The following is a 22,239-nucleotide window of genomic DNA, read 5'->3' as shown; positions in this document are numbered from 1 at the left end:
CCCCAACGACCGCCCCCCCCAAGAACCTCCGACCGCTCCCCCAGCCGACCCGCGACCCCCCCTGGCGACCCCCACGACCCCCCCACCCCCCTTCCCCGTACCTTTGGTAGTTGGGCCAGAAGGGAGCCCAAACCCTCCTGGCCACGGCGACCCCCTAACCCCACCCCGCACTACATTACGGGCAGGAGGGATCCCAGGCCCTCCTGCCCTCGACGCAAACCCCCCTCCCCCCCAACGACCGCCCCCCCAAGAACCTCCGACCGCTCCCCCAGCCGACCCGCGACCCCCCTGGCGACCCCCACGACCCCCCCACCCCCCTTCCCCGTACCTTTGGAAGTTGGCCGGACAGACGGGAGCCAAACCCGCCTGTCCGGCAGGCAGCCAACGAAGGAATGAGGCCGGATTGGCCCATCCGTCCTAAAGCTCCGCCTACTGGTGGGGCCTAAGGCGCGTGGGCCAATCAGAATAGGCCCTGGAGCCTTAGGTCCCACCTGGGGGCGCGGCCTGAGGCACATGGGCCCAACCCGACCATGTGCCTCAGGCCGCGCCCCCAGGTGGGACCTAAGGCTCCAGGGCCTATTCTGATTGGCCCACGCGCCTTAGGCCCCACCAGTAGGCGGAGCTTTAGGACGGATGGGCCAATCCGGCCTCATTCCTTCGTTGGCTGCCTGCCGGACAGGCGGGTTTGGCTCCCGTCTGTCCGGCCAACTTCCAAAGGTACGGGGAAGGGGGGTGGGGGGGTCGTGGGGGTCGGCCAGGGGGGTCGCGGGTCGGCTGGGGGGGCGGTCGGAGGTTCTTGGGGGGGGACGGTCGTTGGGGGGGAGGGGGGTTTGCGTCGAGGGCAGGAGGGCCTGGGATCCCTCCTGCCCGTAATGTAGTGCGGGGTGGGGTTAGGGGGTCGCCGTGGCCAGGAGGGTTTGGGCTCCCTTCTGGCCCGATATTGTCGGGAAGTCGGCGGTCCTTCGGGGTGGGGGTGCGAGTGGTCCTGCCGGGGGGGGGGGATGTATCGGACGTCGGGGAGTCGGCCGGGCAAGAGGGCTTGGGCTCCCTCTTGCTCCGATCGTGGATGCGGGTGCGGGTGGGAGCGCGTGCGAGTGGTCGTTCGGGGTGGGGGTGCGAGTGGTCCTGCTGGGGGGGTGAATCGGGCGTCGGGCGGGGTGGGAACTATGTTTGAAAACTTTCGTATACCGCGCTCACGCATATAACGCGCGAGGGGTATGCGCGGTAGGTAAAAACGCGTATAACGCGCGCGTTATATGCGTGAAAATACGGTAAGCCTGTGGAGCTTCTAGTTCTCAAGAGAAGAACCCCTTGCCACAAAGGAGGGCAAGCCCATCTCCTGATTCACATGGAGTGGCAGAAAATATGGAATTATATGCAAGGACACCAAATCCTCTGCAAAGGACAGATAGTGTTCCTAACACTATAGGGTCTGAATTTCTGAGACACTCCAAGTAAGGGTGATTGCTACCAGAAACACCATCTTAACTATGAGGTCCTTGATGGAAGCTGAGCACAAGGGTTTGAATAACATAACATCAAATCAAATTTCTATACCGCATAACCATGGAGTTCAATGCGGTTTACAAAAGATTAATTAATTAAATAAAATATGTAGGATCAAGAAATTAATTGATTATAAATTTTGAAAAGAGATGAGTTTTTAATTGTCTTCTGAAATGAAAATAAGAATGTGACATAAGGAGAAGATGATGAAAGACTGTCATAGAAGGCTGCTTGAAAGGAAAGTGTACGATCATATCTCTTACTTTTAGAACCCTTGACAGGTGGAAAAGCAAAAAAAGGGGTGAGATCGTCTGTTATTTCTTTTTCATGGGTTTTCCCCTCCCCTTTCAGCTCATCAGCAAGGCGTTTATTGCAGCTTGTATGACCTGATAACATCAAATCAGAAAGAAGTCAAACAAACAATTGGTAAAATGAAAGAAAAATATTTGGAAAGAGTGAGAAATTCTGTTGGCTGAGACTTAATGCAGGGATGTGGGGAAAGCTGCTGCTTTCTGGGTTTTGTCTTTGGATAAACCTCAGATAAAAATACTATCCCATGGAACCCCAAAACAATGCCTGTTGAATCAAACTGAAGTCCTACAAAGAAAAGGAAGGATAAAGTGGAGGGCACAAGTACACCACTCCCTTCAAGAATTGAGCCACTTCCCTATGCAGACCCAGAGAGGTGCCTTTCACATGCTTCCGAAAGCCGGATAGTGCCACCAACTAGATCTTCAGGGATCTCAAGATGAGCCCCTGCTCCAGGCCCTGCTACAAAGACTCCAAAATATTGGGATCCTGAGCCTCCAGGAGGATAGGGCCTGGATGACACCCTGCGTTCATGTGCCCGATCCTCCAAACGTCTCTGGCTTTAATCCCAAGCGCACTCCAACTTCATACACTTCAAATTCATGCTGACATTACTCATGTCTGCCCTCTCACTAGCAAAACAAGAATATTATACCCACTTAACCATTTCTTTTAGCTCCAGCCCTCACCGTCTCTTTACCACACTTAACTCCCTACTCAAAGCACCCTCACCCTCCTATTCCCCCTCAATTTCTCCCTAAACTATGGCAGAGTTCTTCTACAATAAGATCATGAAGAGTCACTTTGAGAACTCAACCAGGCTGCCTCACCTCCCCCTGTCCCTTCTAACCTCCCCTCAAAACCTACCACCCTCTCCTAGCTTCTGCTGCTGAGTCTGCCCGAATCAGCCAGTCATCTAGGTACGGGTCAACCCAAACCCCTTGGAAGATGTGTGTGATGCCAGGCCAAAGGGCAAAGCCCAAAATTGAAAAAGCTTGCCCAGCACACAGAAGCAAAGATATCTCTCCTGTGATTATCCACAGTAGATAAATTGGATAAGCCTTTATGAGGTCCAGAGAAGTCAGGTACTCCTCCAGCTGCACCAAGCTATCATTAAGCACAATATCTCCATCTGAAAGTGCTGGACCCTGAGATAAGAGTTGACCCCTTTGAGGACCAAGATGGGATAGAGGGAGACACTCTTCTTCAGTTCCACAAAATATATGGCGTATCGTCACAGGTCGTGCTCTGCCTGAGATACAGGTGTCACCAAGTCGAGAGCACACAGGTGTTGCAGGGTGGAAGTGACAGCCTGTTTCAGAGTTGAGCCACAGAGGGAGACCATGAAGGTGTTGGACACCAGACAGGCAAACACCAGAGAATACCCCCTGCCAACAACCTCTAGGACCCACTAATCCAAGGTGATATGGGCCCACTCATCCCAGAAGAAAGACAGCCTGCCTCTCATCAGCACCAATGAAGGGAAGAATGGGGGACCACAGCTCCAAAGGAGGCATCAATAGGATCAGCTTTTTTGGGGTCTTGAGAGGAATCCTGCTTGAAGGACCTCTTCTAGTCATCCCTAGTAAAAAGAGAAGCAGGTAGACCATAACTGCCCTGACCGTCTAGTGTGCCCCTTGGAAGCAGAGAAATGCCGAGAGTCTTTCTGCTGTTGCTCAGGAAGCTGGAGAGGCCATGCCTTCCTCATATCTTTAACCTTGCCAAAAAGCAACCACTCCCTAAAGAGCAACAGACTCAAAAGCTTCTTCAAAGCCGCATCCATTATCCACTGGAGGGAGATAATCACCGGCGTCCAACCACTTAATTAGCCACTGAGCAGGAAGTCAAGCAGAACAGATCATACAGAACATCCGCTAAAAAGACTGTCCCTGACTCCAGGTGAGTCACCTCTAGGGACTTTGGGAACTGCTGCACCATCCCAGCATGGCCCTAGCCCAGGGTTGGACAAACTTTTTGACTCGTGGGCCACAATGGGTTCTTAAATTTACCAGAGGGGCCGGGCGACTGGGGGTGGAGGGGTCTGATGAGCCGCAGAATGATGGTAAGAGAAAGGGCTAAGGCAGAAAGAAAGAAAGAACCCCCCCCCAAAGGGCAGACTGTTGTCTCTGGTTTCTGCTTCTTTTCACTCTCTTCAATCCAGCATCTGCCCTCTCCCCCTTCCATATGGTATCTGCCTTCTTTCTGTGCCCCTCTTCCTTTTCCATCCAGCCTATGCCCCCCTCTCTTCTTTTTACATGATTCATTCCAGTTTCATTGCTCTCTTCATTTTTATCTCTTCTACACCAGATCTAACATCTTTGTCCCTCTCTCCTTATTTCTTTGCTGACCCCCTTCCCAGCATCAATCTCTCTCTACTTTTTCATTCCTCTGTGTCTCCCCTTTCCCTCATCTGATCTCTCCATTCCACCCTGACCCCTTCCCCTCCTCTAATTTCCCTGCCAGCTGTTTCCTTCCTTTTTTCCTCTTCCCCTGTCCAGCAGTACCCCTTCTCCCTTCCCTCCTCCTATCCAACAGTAACACGGGGTGGGGTGGGGTCTGATGCTGAAGGAGAAAACAGCTGGCTGATGCTTGGGGGGGGGGGATCTGATGCTGCAGGAGGAAACAGCAGTCCCACGGAGTTGTGCGCATTCACCACATAGAAATGCAGAGGCAACCAATAAAGTGCTCACTCCCGCCCCCAGCGCTCTGGGACCCACCGTGAAGGTGGCCGGGAGTGGGACGGCCTGGGCCTGCATGGCGCCGTGCACCTGTGCTAGCTCCCACATCCGCGCACAAGCCGCCACTTGCAGCACGGACCAACCCCCATACATGTCACGCCTGGGCCGTGTTTCCCCAAGATGTGCCATAGGCAAGCGCGCACCCTGTCGCAGCAGCCCCGTCAACTGGGTCGAACAGCATTCCTCCGCCAGGACTGGGAAGCCCAGGGCCACCAGAGAACCACACCAGCAATCTGACAACACCCCAGCCTTCTTGTCATGGACTCCTTCAGAGAAGAGTCCCCATGGATGTCAAAGCAGTCACTTTAGTGACCCTGACCAAAGCAAACACCTTAGGAAAGGACCAATACCATTTTACCTACTCCAGAGCTTATTTAGAAAGGTAATCCTTCCTAGCACTGAAATCAGAAACAGCCCATCGCACTTTGTGCACACAGAAATGGCAGCTGTGCCAAGCTGCCGGTTCCTGCACATAGAGCAGCACTTCCCGGAGAGCATCCCCGGTCACATGCCAGGCAGGTACGGGCCTAATAGATTGTCTGAACCTGCCTCAGCCCAGGCATCTGGCTCCTGTGCTGTCTCTGGGGGTACAAATAAAGGGAAATCTCCTTAATTACAGGGAAATCCCTTAACCATGGGGTAGGGAATTTCCCTGTTCAGGGCTGCTTTTTTTTTTTTTTTTTTTTTTTTTTTTTTCGGAAATTGACAGAAATAGCAAAAAGCCTTATTCCCTAAAGTAGGGAAAAAGGCTGCCCAGAGTGAATTTAGGCACCTGTGAGTTGCAGAGGGAGTTTGTGAGGAATACACCTTATCAGGGTAAATAGGTAAAAGGGGTGGGGAGATGGGGACCTGCACTCCCTCAGGCGAGGTCTCTTGAGACCAAGAGAAAGCTTTGCCATGTGGCACTAAGGCGTACTATTGGTGGATGTGGCGCCAAGCTCCAAACTCAACTAGGTATGGTCCAGAGATCTGGGAGCAGCTGTTAAGCTCAACCATACTATGTGACCATAGGCAGAAGAGCGAGAAACTAGGCCAGAGACAGAGTACCACAACACAATCTACCACTGCTGAAAGGTATAGAAATATACTGGTTTGTTTCCGAGAGCACCACAGATTATAACAAATGATGTCACTGGTAGAATTTAGTTTTTTCTATCTCCATCTGCTGGTGGAAAGGGATAACACCTGCTGGTTCAGAATAGTACTGTATAAGCTGACGCAAAGTTCATGTTATCAACCTCTCTTGCTCAGAATTCTCTGCAAAAATGTGGCATATAAATCCACAGCGCTGTGCAATTCCTGCCAATGAGGCCTAACAGATATTAAATAGAACAATATGGCACACTACAAGTCAAAGTAACAATTTGAATTTTCATTTCCCCATGAAATGGACTGTAATCTATATGAGAGGAAAGAGAAAATGTATTTCAGAATAGAGAATGACATGGGGACAAATTTTTCCCCATCCCTGCAGGAACTCAATTTCCCCATCCATGCAAGTTTTGTCACTGTCTTTGTCCCTGCTCCATTTCTATAAGCTCTGCCTTAACCGCACAAGCCTCAAACACTTATGATTTTAAAGCGTTTAAGGCTTGTGCAGATGAGGACTGAGCTTTCGGGAATGGGGCAGGGACAAGAAAAGAATTTGCAGGGACGGGATGGGAAAATGAGTTCCCGCAGGGACGGGAAAAATTTGTCCCCGTGTCATTCTCTAATTCAGAACTTTACCACACAATCTTTGGTTCCTCAAACATTCTATCAATAGATCATGATGAAGGATACTTAACTCTGCTGATAAATCCAGTTGAATCAACAGTAGAGTGCTCCTTTATCTGCCTCCATTCGTATCTCATCAATTAGATCTAACAATACTGTCTCTGTATTGTGTCCCTCCTAGAACCTAAGTTGGTTAAAATAAAACATCTCACTTAGAAGCTGATCATACACTGTATGTTCGATCACTTTTGTCAGGAAAGGCAATTTGAGACCAGACAATACTGTAATTCTACAGTGTCCGACTATTCAACCCTCTTTCTTTAAAAGTGCAATTTGCCTTGATTCAAAGCAAAGAAGGGTTAATCTGAGACAAAAAGGGACAAGATGGGCTGTTTCAAAGCTATTGCCCATTCAGAAGGGGCTGGATACAATCGGAATGGCATTATATGCATCTTAGACAAGAACCTCGACTCGATCTCAGATTTAACCATTCTAAGATTTTGAAACATATAGCTCAGGCTATGCCCAGCCCAAACATAGTTCCTCTCTAAGTTCATAGAAAATAACATATCAATCACCAAATCTATACTATCCACAACCATCATTTTCACTTGATCCAACACCCAAATCCTGTCCTTGGGAAGGTCCCAAACTATATTGAAAAACCTTAATTTTTCCTCAAAGATATGCAAAATCCTTACTACTCAATACAATTAGCTTTTTTAGGATGCTTCTTGTGTTAAGCTAGCTGGTTCCTATTAAATACTTCAGTCCACAGTGCAGTCTGTCCGCAAGCTGAATTAGAAACAGATATTCAGTGCTGGGCCATTTCCGGCTACCGGCAATAAATATCTATGTCACTGGCAGTTTCTGGAAGTTAACCAGAAACCACTAATATCTAGTGCCAATACCCGAATAACTAATCATGTGGTCCTACTTGCCCAGTTAATTGCCCTGGCACTGAATATCAGCAGTGCCCAAATAACTTCTGGGTCTGTCCCAACCATAGGCTAGATATTGTCACTACTTAGACATAATACTGTATTTAGCGGCACTATCTGGTTAAGTGCAGATCCAATCAGTGCAATTTAACCAGGTTGGAGCCTCTCCTACCCAGGTATAGAGTGCTAAATATCTACCCCTTTATTTTTGCATCTCTCGAATAATCATCCTTAATGATTTGAAGACACAATCCACTGAAGGATTTTTTTCTTCAGCAGGATTCCAGCTGTTAAAAAAGAATGTTGATTTAAAAGCCTTAGACTAGCATGAAATCTTAATTGATGTTTTCCTATCTGGAACTTAGCCACTTTGGCTACAATTAGATGATCATCAACATCCTGTTCCAGTACTCTTATTGTGGAGTCAAAAGACAGCCCCTCGTACACTGGAACTAGGTTAGCCACAGTCAGCTCCAGTTCCTCTAAAACAGTGTCTCTCAAACTTTTTTAGCTCTGGCACCCTAAACGGAGAAAATGTTTTTTGCAGCACATTATAATTGAAGTGATAAAATTGCAAAATCAACAAAAAATTAGAGAGTTATTTAAAGTTCTTTAAACTATGTATGGGTAATTGTAACAATGGTGAAACTAAAGTAGATACAACTGCTAATCAATGCGATGGATGTGCTTGTTTTTGAGTGCAAATTAACTCAAAATGCAGCTTGATAGTCAACAAGCAAACACGCATTTCATCATTCGCCATCTGCAGTTCTCTTTTTTTCAATTTAATTTCTGTCAGAGCTGAAAATCCAAGTTCGCAAGATAAGATGATCCAAACGGTAACAAAGCCTTTTCATTGCTTTGTTGCTCAAGTTAGGATAACTACTGCATAAACAGTAAAAATAAAACTAAAATTACTTGTCGTTAGTTTTCAAGGACCAATCACATCAAAGTTGTATCCTTACGCACATTGACAGACTCTTGTGTACGTAACGTACATGTCATCTATTCTAGTGTATACTTATGAAGGGAACTTTTAAAAAATTAAGTAAAATTCTGGAAATCTCTTGTGGCACACCCGGAATCTCTTAGGGGCATACCACTTAATATTCCTTAAATTCCCATTAACTGCCCCCTTACTACTCTTCTCTCCTGTAAATAAAAGTGTTCTGACCAGGCTAGTGGGATAATGCAATAATAGGCTGATATTCAACGGTGAATATCAGTGCATTTTCAGAAAACTTAGAAGGATGATATCAGGCTGTTTACATCACTAAACAGCTCAATACCAACCATGTATTTGTAGCCTGAGTTTTTGGATGCTGATAAGCAAAAATTAAGCTTTCTTTGAGCATTGAAAATTCAATTATTTTTAAAATAAGTATTATGGTTAAAATAAGTACTATGGTTCATATTTCTTATACTTCACTCGTGCAATATTAATATAAAATCTGAATGGAGTTCTTTATGACCAAGGATTCTTAGGTTTCCCCACCAGTAATAAAGTACAGTTACTGAGGTCTTCAACTTCCATTTTACAAACTTACAAGTTTAAGTATCGTCAATTAAGTAGGAAGGTCACAATTTTAAATAGGTTTCATTTTGCAGACAGAAATAAATTGCATGGAATTAAAAAGAATGACTCCCCTAAATCCCCTCATGATAAGCCGAAATGAACATTTTTGTAAAATCTTTGCATGCTTTTCAGCTGATGTAAAAATTTTCCTTCACATACATGTATTCCTTTTATAAAATGAGGTATACATATGTAGGGGCAGATATTCACCAGTGGCAGTCACCGGCATTATCACTGGATATTCAAATGCTAGGCCATATCCAATCACAGGCACTGAATATTCAGGTTTATGTGGCCAGCTATCTCTTGTGCGATATTTGGCACTTGGCTGCCTAAAGTGAACCATATAAAGATAGGACTATGCTTTATACAGTTAACCGCATAAGTGCTGACTCTGCTTCCAAACTACCCCATGATAGCCATCTTTCAGTTTGGCTGTTACTGCTGATATTCAGCAACACTGACCAGTTAAGTGCCGCCGAGTACCAGCAGTTAGCCCCACCCAAACAATTTAATCAAGCAGAAGCTTCTCCTGGCAGGTTAAGAGAGATTGTGTACTTATTCTGGTAAGCTCTTTTCCAGTAGATAGGGAAGACATTCTAGACCAGGGGTAGGCAATTCCGGTCCTTGAGAGCCACAGGCAGGCCAGGTTTTCAGGATATCCACAATGAATATGTATGAGATGGATGTGCTTGCACTGCCTCCTTGAGATGCAAATATATCTCATGCATATTTATTGTGGATATCCTGAAAACCTGACCTGCCCGTGGCTCTCGAGGACCGGAATTGCCTACCCCTGTTTTAGACAATTGGTTAGTATCCCAATGGCTGCATGCCATCTGCAGAAGGAATCCAATCTGGATTTTCTCTCTGTGACTCTGCTCTACTTCAGTGTGCTCTCTAGCTCCACCTACAGTTAATACCCAAACACTGAAAGCCATTTTATAAATGTGAAGTAGAGACACCCATGGCAATGAAGACCACAAACAAGTGTTCTGCTCAAGAATAAACATGAAAACAACAAATGCATCAAAGAAGCTCAGAATCGACCCCCCTGCATAAAACAGTGACATATAGACAGAGGCTTCCCAGCTCAAAGGCTGAATAACATCCAAGAATCAACTTGGAGACAGTAGGCAGGCAAAGGAAGGACAGGGCAAGAGTCTAAAATGTCTCTTCTATCTACTGGAAATCAGCTTACCAGGGTAATTACATAATCTCTTTTTCCAGTGCAATAGGGGAGACATTCTAGACAAGTGAGATGTACGAAAGCAGTCCTTAAATGCCAGGGCGGACTAACTGCGCTAACCTGAGATGATGGAAGAATGCGGTTCTGAGGCTGCGGAGGGTCCTCAGCCTTGTGCATGGAACCATCAGCATACCAGGCCCCATAAACAAAATAGGCCTCAGGCTAGCCAAGTGTTTAGTCACCTGCTGAATCAGGGGAGAGGCTAAGCCTTGCGCACCCACCACTCCAGGCTCTGCAACGTGGCACAAAAATGTTCCAAAAGCGCCCAAGTTGCGCAATCTTGTCAAGAATCTACATTACGAGAGCCCAAGGACTCCATCCTAACAAGTTTGGAGGCAAAAATTGTAGTTTTGGAGAAGCAAGGAACTTTTGAAGATCACTAAAAATCCAAGATGACCACAGCTAAGAAATTTGCACCAAAATCGCAATATTTTTCATTTATACAAACATTAAAAAAACATCGATTTTAGGATTTTGTAGGTGGAAGAACACAGGGGGACATGCAGAGACCTTCAAAACTATGAAAGTCAGACACCTCCCTCCCCTCCGATTCACCTCACAGGCTGTGACAGCTTTTACTCACTGTGATCTGTGCTAAAATATTGTTGATCCTTGCACTGTATCATTTGTATTTATAAAACTAGTCTTATAGCCCGTTACATTAACGGGTGCTAGAATATATGTGTGTGTGTCTGTCTTTATTTCTTTATCTCTCCCTATCCTTAGCCGCTTTCTGTATTTCTGTCTTTCTTTTACCTCAGCTGTCCACCCATTCTCCCTTCCTTTTACCTTCCCTGTGTCCACCACCACCCCTTCACTGCTCCTCTTATCCAGCAGCAGCCCTTCTCCCTTTTTTTAATCTCCCCCCTGTCCAGCAGCACCTCTTTCCTGTCCAGCAGTAAGCCTCCCTTCCTTTTTCTCCCCCCGTCTCTTCCCCTGTCCATCAGCACCTCTTTCCTGCTCCCGCGTCAAGCAGTAGGCCTCCCTTCCTTTTTCTTCCCCCATAGCACCTCTTTCCTGCTCCCCTGTCCAGCAGTAGGCCTCCCTTCCAAAAAAAGCCTCCCCCGACAAATCGCTTCCTCCCTTCCCCTCTCCCTGAACCCCAAAAAATGGCAGAAGGAATGCCGACTCCCTCCTACCATCAGCGCTCCCCCTCCACAGCGCTCTAAAATATGGTAGGAGGGATGCCGACTTCCTCCTGCCATCGGGCCAACTCCTTTCCTCACCCGCCAAAAAAAAAAATCAACACAGGAGGGATGCCCACTCCTTCCTGCCACTGGACGCGGACCCCTGCTTCCCCTTCCCTTCCCCTCCCCTCTAAAAGTGGGTAGCAGGAGGAGTGCTCAGTCCCTCTTGCTCCTCTGATGAACTGCGGGCCTTAGGCCCCGCCCCAGTTCATCATGTGCTTTCTGCCCTCCGCTGACAGCCGCCGCGGCCTGCAGGCGCCGAAAGCCGCCGCGGCTTGCAGATGCCGACAGCCGCCAGGCAGACAGCCTCCACGCCGCCTAAAGCCAATAAAACCCTAAGCTGCACATGCGCACTCCTACCTGCAGGGACCTACATCGCACAGGAAACGGGAGCACGCAGTTAAGAGTGCGCATGTGCGGCTTAGGCTTTTATTATATTAGATGTCAATTGTACAAAATATTGTTTATTTTTATACTTTATTAAAATACATTCAATATAAAATCATAACTGAGGTTTGTGCGGATGGGATCAGATAGTTTGCGGGGACCGAGCTCGCGAAGACGGGGCAGAAACTGGTTTTTTAATTTCAGTCCTAGTAGTTTGCCAGTCCACAAAATAATTATTTTATTTCCGCCGGTCCATAGATGTAAAGGTTGAAGAACACTGCTCTAATCCATTGCCACAATCAATTCAAATGTCAACATAAATACAGTCAAACCTCAATTTGAGAGTAACAGGGTTTGCAAGTGTTTTGCAAGACAAGCAAAACACTCGAGGAAACTTTAACTCGCAAAACGAGCGTTGACTCAATAAACAAGCACTGCCATCACCCCGCTCCGGGAACCAGCTTCTCTCCCCCTGCTGCTCACCTCCAAACCCTTACCTCCAGCAGATACTGGCAAACAGCAGGCACCAACCCATGCCAGCACCACCGCCTTGCCCATGCCGCATCCAGCTCCGCCAAAAACAGGAAGTGGCATCAAAAGGGGGGTGGAGCTTGGCCAAGGAAATGCTACGATGCCGGCGGGAGCCAATTCATCTGACCATGGCTGTTAAGGCAGGCTCGAAGGCGATCACCGAGGAGAGAAAGAAAAAGGGATGGGGAAAGCGAAGAGAGAAAGATGATGGATGGGGAATAAGAAAAAGGAAAGATGGTCTGTGGGGATGGAAAGAGAGGGGAGTGTAAATGCTGGAGCTATTGGAGAGGGGAGGGGAGAAGAGGGAGAAATGCTGAAACAGGGAGTGGGAGAAGTGTTGGACCACAAGAAAACAGAGAAAAGAAGGGATATGGGTCGGGGGGGAGAGATGTATTAAGTCATCCGAGTTTCCATTACTTCCTATGGGGAAATTTGCTTTGATATACGAGTGCTTTGGATTACGAGTACGCTTCTGGAAAGAATTATGCTCGCAAACCAAGGTACCACTGTATTTTATAAAGACCATACCAAGGAATAACTTGGAGCCAAGTGAGTACATAAAAAATATTTTCACTAGAGAAAAAAAGAAAAATTTCTAAATGTCCCCCAAAACTCCCCACCTTTTCAACAGAATACAAGCAGCAATGCACATTACTGTACATGTTTCAAAGGTTAGGAATTCACACATTCTTGGTTTTATAACCTAGGGCACCTCATTATTTAGTGCCAAACCTGATGTGGAAATTGCTTAGACACACAAAGCCTAGACTCTGAAGAGGAATAAAGAGAGCAATGAGCCTGTGCTAAGAGGAGTATACCGATGTTATCTTTAACAATCTTTCCAAACAATAGTTGATGGTAAAAATCTGAGGTTCTTTTCCTGGGGCTACTCCACCAACAAACTGAAGTACATGCAAAAGATAAACCTTAGACATAATACGGCATTTCTCCTAAGTCTATGAATTACACATCAAATCAAATGTATTTACTTAAGGTAACCCTGAGACAACCTAAAGGCAAAACTCACTGTTCTAGTTAGCAGACACAGCTACCATGATGAGAACAGCAAACATGGCTTCTGGCAGGGGATCAAGTACTGCAGAGTATATGATACTAAGGCTTGACTGTATGTTGTCACATTCAGCAATCTGAGCACAATCAGCATTTCTACATTTATAAAGTTTGGGGCAATGAACTGACAAAATTAGTGGAATGAGTTTTTGTATGCAAACCATTAGAAACAATACAAAAACAGCACTAGATATTGTGCCAGCTTCATCCAGACTAGTTCTAAATTTAGCTATCTCAGTCCAAGAATAGAAATCCTGCTGTATCCAAGGAAGGAACAAAATGGACAAAAGCCTGTAAATCTGGAGCTATAACATATGCAATGCCTAACCTCTCTTAAGTAGCTCTTCTACATGGAGCACTTTACAGATGAATGGGGAAATTCTATAACCAAGGTGCAGTAGCTTAGCGAGGGGTGAGAGACACCCGGGTCGGTGGCGCCCCCCTCGCACTCTTTTTCACCCCCCACTCCTGCCCCCCTGCTGCACATGCTCCCCTTCCCTGCCTCCGTACCTATTTAGCTTTCCGGGTGCGAGAAGCATCTCTAACTTGCTTTCCGCGCTGGCATCGGCTCTCCTTCCGACACCATTCTAATCCCCTTAAACGACATCACAAATGAAATTGTAGAAAACCTCTCAAACATAATGACAGAAATCGAAAAATGGACCATCAATTTCAAACTGAAACTAAACGCAGAGAAAACAAAAGTCTTTCTGGCAAGCCCCAATGACAAAATTACGAGAACATCAATAAAAATAAACAATCACAAATACCCAATATCCAAAACCATAAAAATACTCGGTATCACTCTTGATACACACCTAACCATGACTGACCACACAAACTCACTAGTGAAAAAATGTTTCTTCACGCTATGGAAACTAAGGACCATTAAAAAATACTTCGACCCAACATCCTTCAGGTTGCTGGTGCAATCGCTGATCCTATCCATTCTTGACTACTGCATCATCATCTACTTGGGTATCCCACAAAAAAACAGTAAAAAAACTACGATTAGTACAAAACACCGCCGTTCACCTAATCTTTGGACTGAGAAAAAATGACCACATTAGCCCCTACTATAAAAAACTGCACTGGCTACCAATAGAAGCGCGAATACTATTCCAATTTGCTTGCATCTGTTTCAAACAAGTCTGGGAACTAGCACCTAACTACCTGCAAACTCACTTCATTCTACACAACCCCACACGAACAACCAGAAACAAAAACATCTTTGCATACCCAAAGATCACGAGCTGTAGATACAAATCCTTCCTGGATAGAACCTTTAAGTTCCAAGCGAACAGACAGCAAGTCTGGCTGAAAAACTACATAAATGAACCCAATCTGACTTACAGTGCATTCCGAAAATCAATTAAAACCGCCCTATTCAACAAATTCATTGACTAAATCTGTCCTCTCCCTCTCACTAGGATTTCCCCCTCTGTAAATGCCTTTTCTTTCTCTCAAGAAGCGCCTTTCATGTATTCTTTACCCATGGAACTCCAATTAGTATGTAAGCTTTCTATTTAGAATTATTGTATTGTATTTAGACTTATTGTTATTTGCTGACTGTCCAGCCTTCTTTCAATGTGAACCGCCTAGAAGACGCCTAACTATGGCGGTATAGAAAAAATAAAGTTATTATAATAATAATAATTATTATTATTATTAGTTATCACTTCCTAGTTGCGGGACCTGGAAGTGACATCAGAAGGGAGCGCTGAGGCCGATGCGAGGGCAGATTAGAGATGTTTCTCGCACCCTGAAGAGATAAAGGTAAAGTGTGGGGGGGGGGGAGCAGAGAGGAGGAGAGGTGCCAGCATCCCTGACAGACTACCCCCTCCCCCCTTACTACGCTACTGCCAAGGTGATATCATTTAGGCACTCATTACCCTCAGATTCTATATATGGTGCTCACAATTGCACATGCACCCAAATTCCACACACAATGTGAATAAGAAACTAATTAGTGCTGATAACTGGATGCTAATAAACAATTATCAGAGCTAATTTCCAACTATTAGAATAAGAACATAAGAATAACCATACTGGCTCAGACCAATGATCCATCTAGCCCAGTATCCTGTTTCCACAGTGGCCAATCCAGGTCACAAGTACCTGTTAAAAACCCACATAGTAGCAACATTACATGCTACTGATCCCAGGGCAAGCAGTGGCTTCCTCTATGTTTCAAGTTTCAAGTTTATTAGGATTTTATATACCGCCTATCAAGGTTATCTAAGCGGGTTTTTTTTTACAATCAGGTACTCAAGCAATTTTCCCTCTCTGTCCCGGTGGGCTCACAATCTATCTAACGTACCTGGGGCTAAGGAGAATTAAGTGACTTGCCCAGGGTCACAAGGAGCAGTGCGGGGTTTGAACCCACAACCCCAGGGTGCTGAGGCTGTAGAGCCAACCACTGCGCCACACACTCCTCCCTGTCTCAGTAGCAGACTATGGACTTTTCCTCCAGGAACTTGTCTAAACCTCTTTTAAAACCAGCTATGTTAATCATTGTTACCACATCCTCTGGCAGGAATTCCAGAGCGTAACTATTATCTGAGTGAGAAAATAATTCCTCCTATCGGTTTTAAAAGTATTTCCCTGTAACTTCATTGAGTGTCCCCTAGTGTTTGCAATTTTTGATAGAGTAAAAAATCGATTCATTTGTACCAATTCTACACCACTCAGGATTTTGTAGACTTCATTCATATCTCCCTTCAGCCATCTCTTTGCCAAGCTGAAGAACCCTAACCTCTATAGTCTTCTTCCTACAAGAGGAGTTCCATCCCCTTTAGCATCTTGGTTGCTCTTCTTTGAACCTTTTCTAATTCCACTATATCTTTTTTGGAAATAGTTACCTGAACTGAATGCATTACTCAAGGTGAAATCGAACGATGCAGCAATACAGAAGCATGATAGCATTCTTCGTCTTATTTACCATCCCTTTTCTAATAATTCCTAACATCCTGTTTGCTTTTATGGCCACCACTACGCATTGGGCAGAAGGTTTCATTGTTATTGTCTACAATGACATTTAGATCTTTATCTTGGGTGCAGACCCCTAAGATGGACTCTTAGCATCTGATTTGGCTTGTTCTTCCTAAGTCAGATCATGTAAGTCCGTTCTACAGAAAACTTCACTGGTTGCCAATGGAGGCAAGGGTCATCTTCAAGTTCACCTGCCTTTGCTTCAAAACCTTAATGGGTTCATCCCAGATTTACCTGTTGCGCCACTTTGTTTCCAGGTACCACTTGCACATGTAGTGCCTATCTGTTTGCCTTCCCCTCCCTGAAGGGCTGTGTCTACAAGAGATTCCTTGATAGAACACTGTCATTCCAAACTGGCAAATGGAATAAATGTCTAACCACTCTCATTTCAAGTGCACCCTCCTACCAATCCTTCAGGAAATCAATTAAAACCTATCTCTTTGATAAATTTCTCTGACTCCTTCCTACCTTGTTATATCACTGAAATACCTGCTATATCTCTGACATATTTCTGATAATATCCAACCTCTCTCGGCTCACTAATGTAATTGAAATTTGTTACCAATGTACTTGACTATATTTTCTGTAACATCGCTTTGTATGTACAGTCTCTTCCTCTGTAAAGCTCTCTGAACTGCTTGTGGTATTGCGGTATACAAAATAAAGTTATTATTATTAATGTGCATCACTTTGCATTTGTCCACATTAAATTTCATTAAATTATACATGCATCTTGCTAAGCGTGTTCTATTAAGAAGAGCACATAAATCATACTGCACATATCTGAAAAGGGATGTAGCCATGAGACAAATAAGGGTATTCTAAGAATTTGTACGCGCTGTTATAAAATATGCCCAATTCACACCTAATATAAGTGCAAGGATTACATCTCTTCCATGTACACTTCACATTCCCCACTCCTATCTCAATGGAGTCATGTCTAGTATCTAATTATCCAATACCATTACCCCTCTCCCCCGCTCTCTGGAGTACAGAATAATTTTTACCGACCACCCTAACAGATGTTACACAATCAATACACACACACACACACTATGTACATGAGTGCCCTTCCTCACAGAAAGCTTCCAGTCCTGGCCATGAATCTGCTATCCAGCCTTTAGATGTACTCCCTGGAATATGGAGCTCCATTCCAGGTTGGTGGCACCATCATATCTATGTTATTTAAATGTTCTAATTACATTACATTAGGGATTTCTATTCCGCCTGTGCCTTGCGGTTCTATGTGTGCTTATTGGGTGTTTCATTGGTATCATGATGATATTGTATTATATCTTTATTTGAATATTCTTCCATGCTGTTCATTATAATATTGTTTGTATTGTACTGACATGTACAGTATATATAAAGTTGTAATCTGCCATGAACTGTGAAATGTGTGGAAGAGAAAAATTTTAAATAAATTATATCATATTTCTGTGATACGATTGTTCTACAGTACTTTTAAATGTGCATATTGCTATTTCATGGTAGTCCTATTACTAGGTTTCAATTTGCTGTTTCCAAGTTTACCTCATTGATTGTATTTTTATGTTATTATGTTAAACTGTACCTGCTGTACACTGCCTTGGATGAATCTCTTCATAAAGGTGATTAATAAAGCCCCATGAATAAACAAATAAATAAATGTGCTCTTTGGTATGAGTATTCCAGTCAGCTGTCCCATTTTAGAACAACTATTTTACACATGTAAAACACAGTTTACTTTCAAAAAGATGCTTTATAAAATTCTCGTACCTCCTTAAATGGCAAGTTCAAAATTTCATAAATACTTCTTCAAAATTCTACCAGCACCAAGAGCAGATGTAGGTGTGCCAACCTTCAAAGCAATCGGACATTTACACTTTTGGTTTGAAATTGGTACAAACCTATTTGGTAAGAATGTGCAGCTTTTGCCTCAAGGTGAAAAGTTTGAAAATTGCTCCCTAAATAAGAACATAAGAATTGCCATACTGGGACAGACCAAAGGTCCATCAAGTCCAGCATCCTGTTTTCAACAGTGGCCAACCCCAAGTACCTAGCTAGATCTCAAGTACCCTGCTAGATCTCAAGTAGTAAAAACAGATTTTATGATGCTTATCCTAGGAATAAGCAGTGGATTTCCCCAAACCATCTCAACAATGGCCTATGGACTTCTCTTTTAGGAAAGTATCCAAGCCTTTTTTAAACCCCACTAAGTTAACTCATTTCACCACATTCTCCGGCAACAAATTCCAGAAATTAATTACACACTGTGTGAAGAAATATTTTCTCTGGTTTGTTTTAAATCTACTACTTATTAGCTTGATCGCATGTCCCCCTAGTCCTAGTATTTTTGGAAAGAATGAACAAGTGATTCACATCTACCCTTTTTATAGACCTCTATCATATCACCTCTGATCCTTCTCTTCTCCAACCTGAAAAGCCACTTTAGTCTCTCCTCATAGGGAAGTCATGCCAAACCTTTTATCATTTTTGTCACCCTTATCTGTATCTTTTCTAATTCTGCTATATCTTTTTTGAGATATAGCAACCAGAACTGCATACAGTATGCAAGTTGCGGCTGTACCATAGAGCAATATAAGGGCATTATAACATTTTCTTCTTTGTTTTCCATTCCTTTCCTGATAATTTCTAACATTCTATTTGCTTTCTTAGCTGCCGGAGGACATTGAGCTGAGGATTTCAACATATCCTCAAAAATGGGTAAGATTTCTAACATAGAACCCAGCATCATGTAGCTATAGTTCGGGTTCCTCTTTCCCAAATGCATCACTTTGCACTTGCTCACATTCAACATCATCTGTCATTTTGATGCCCAGTCTTCCAGTCTCACAAGGTCCTCTTCAATTTTTCAAATCCTCTTGCAATTTAACAACTTTGTGTCATCAGCAAATTTAATTATCTCACTAGTTATTCCCATTTCTAGATCATTGATAGATATGTTAAAAAGCAGGGATCCCAGCACAGAACCCTGGGGAACCCCACTATTTACCTTTCTCCAATCAGAATATTGACCATTTAAACCTACTCTCTGTTTTCTGTCTTTCAACCAGTTCTTAATCCATAATAGGACATTACCTCCTATCCCATGACTTTCTAATTTCCTCAGATGTTCCATGAGGTACTTTAACAAATGTTTGTACATCTTTTGCTCATTTTCATTTCACTAGCTAACAAGAAATCTCTGAATTCAAAGGGCAATTCTACAACAGGAATCCTCCATTTAGGAGCCTCTGTAATGTAGATGAGAGCCTATTCTATGAGGGTGAATAAAAAATTAAAGGCAATTGTTAAATTACACGATAACCTGAACTAGTGAAATGCTACATATATACTCATATATTGCCTCTGGACAGTTCGTCCATGCACAGTGCAGCGCTCAGCCTTTAATCGTAAGACAGCCATGAGGTCAGAAACATGGACGTTCCATTGGAAGATTGCACCACGGAACAATAACGTGCAATAGTGCGCTTTCTTTGAGCAGAGGAAGTGAAACCTGTGAAAATTCACCACCGAATATTGACTCATCATGGTCATAGCACCATGAATCAATGAAAGGTTTATGAGTGGGTAAAAAGATTTAAAGCGGGAAGAACAGGTGTAACCGACAAAAGGTCACCCACCAACATCACGCACACAAGAGCACATTGATAGGGCGGATGCCTTGATTAGAGAAGACCAGTGGATAACGGTGTCTCAATTGGCTGCAAATTTGGATATTGGCTATGTATCTGCATTTGACATAATGTATGATGACTTGAGATACAAGAAAGTCTGCACACAATGGGGTTCCTAAACAGCTTACTGATCTGCACAAGCAACAGCGTGTGGAGACTACAACCCAGTTCCTGAGATGGTATGAAGAAGATCCAAGTATTCTGGAGAGAATTGACACTGGCGATAAAATATGGGTTCATCACTGTGACCCGGAGAGCAAAAGACAAAGCAGGAATGCAGAAGCTAGTTGAATGATACAACAAATGCATTGTCTTGCATGGGAACTATGTGAAAAAAAGTGATATGTTCAATTGCTCACAGTTACTTCTAGCCATTACCGTATTTTTTGCTCCATAAGATGCACCTGCCCATAAGACGCACCCTAGATTTAGAGGAGGAAAACAAGAAAAAAAATCACTCTAAACCCAAGCTATGCACCCAGCCCCCCTCACTCCTTGCCAGGCTCTACACCCTGTTCCCCCTCCCTGCCAGGCTCTACACCCAACCCCACACTCCTTGCCAGGCTCTGCATCCTGTCCCTCCCAGTACTTTTTTTAATCCCCCCATACCTTTTAAAAACACCCCCTGCCCCCCATACCTTTTATGTATAAATCATTTTTATTGATGAGAGTGAATACAATAATAGGTAACAAGCAACAATTGAACAAAGAAATGAGCAATAGCTGTGAACAAAGAAAATCATCTTCATCATCAAATATTACATTACACCTCCCCCTTTGGTGCCTTCCCTCCCAACAACCCCAAACAGTACCTGCAGAAAGGAACTAACCAATAGCCCAAGGCCCTTGTGTCTGATAGGCCCAGAAAGAAAAGGGAATAAAGCACAACCACCTAGTATCCTCCTACTGTCAACCTAGCAAGCAAACTGCAGCTAATAAACCCCCCACACCAACCACTCACCCAAAACCAAAGCCTAGAAAAAGAGGAAGAAGAGAGAAAGAGAAGAAAGAAGAGAGAAAGAGAAGAAAGAAGAGAGAGAGAGAGAGAAAATGTTTTGTTTGAACTAGGGGGAAGCAACCAGGCTGTCAAAGAACCCCTCCCAACTCACCAAGGAGGAAAACCCCAAACCAGAGGGATGTTAGACCCCCCGTATCTTTTATAAACACCCCGCCCGTCCCGTCATGCCTTTCAAAAACACTTTCATAGCCTGGTGGTCCAGTGTGTATCGGCATGAGCAGGAACCTGCTTTCCGTGTTACTGCTTGGACCCACCCTGCTTCCTGAATGGCTGCCGTCAGTTCTCGCAAGTCCCGCAAGAACTGATGGCAGCCATTCAGGAAGCAGGGCGGGCCCAGGCAGCAACGCGGAAAGCTGGCTCCTGCCCATGCCGATACACGCTGGACCACCAAGCTATGAGTGTTTTTAAAAGGTATGACGGGGCAGGGGGTGTTTTTAAAGGTACGGTAGGGGGCGGGGGTGTTTTTAAAAGGTACGGGGGTTGGTAAAAATTTGTATCTTTGATGTATAAGACGCACCAACATTTCCACCCAATTTTGGGTGGAAAAAAGTACATCTTATGGAGCGAAAAATACGGTAAATGCATTTGCCTTTACTTTTTGATTTACCCTCTTATATAGACACTTGTATACATTTGGGTGCCTAATATTAAGAGTACCTTTAGGACAGCGTTCATGTATGTTACACACTGAACTCTACAACTCATAGCTAAAGAAAATAACTAAATATTTCATTGCTGACAGTTATGTTTACTGTACATTTGCCTACCACTCAATCCCATACCAAAAAAAATCCCAGATTTCTCATTTGTCATACAAAACAAATATCAAACTCTTGTCAGCTCAGTAACAGCAACACAAAATCCTTCCATTGACAGAAGCGAACACACAACAAAAAGAGGCAATGGAGATGGCAAAATCAACTGAATTGTCACGTGTCCTTTAATGAAATTAAAATATCTAAAATGAAATTGAAAATGAAATTAAAATATCTAAAAAGTATCAGATAAAGTATCTGATACTTTTTAGATATTTTAATTTCATTAAAGGACACTTGACCATCAGTTGATTTTGACATCTCCATTGCCTCTTTTCATTGTGTGTTCGATTTTAGTTCGAGGCTCGGTTCTTTCTTTCCTTTTTTCCCCAGATACTGTGAAGCAACACAAAACCCTGTAAATATGCTACAGAACCTATAGCAAATATGCTACAGAACCTATAGCAAAGAGAACCTATAGATCAGTGTTCTTCAACCACCGGTCCATGGACCAGTGCCGGTCCACAGGGCCAGAACGTGCATCAGGCCCAAAACAGTGTTCTTCAACCGCCGGTCCACGGTTC

The 22,239-nt window shown here is 44.2% G+C and overlaps 1 protein-coding gene across 5 annotated transcripts in view; it reads right to left on the bottom strand.

Annotated features, from left to right (window-relative positions):
• DISP1 (dispatched RND transporter family member 1) overlaps window positions 1-22,239 on the bottom strand; it is a 335,526-nt gene that overhangs the window by 192,903 nt on the left and 120,384 nt on the right. The gene's annotated exons all lie outside the window — the stretch shown is intronic.

Source organism: Geotrypetes seraphini, chromosome 3 (assembly GCF_902459505.1).
Source record: "Geotrypetes seraphini chromosome 3, aGeoSer1.1, whole genome shotgun sequence".
In the NCBI taxonomy this organism is placed as follows: Eukaryota; Metazoa; Chordata; class Amphibia; order Gymnophiona; family Dermophiidae; genus Geotrypetes; species Geotrypetes seraphini.
This window is presented reverse-complemented; position numbering and strand designations above follow the sequence as displayed.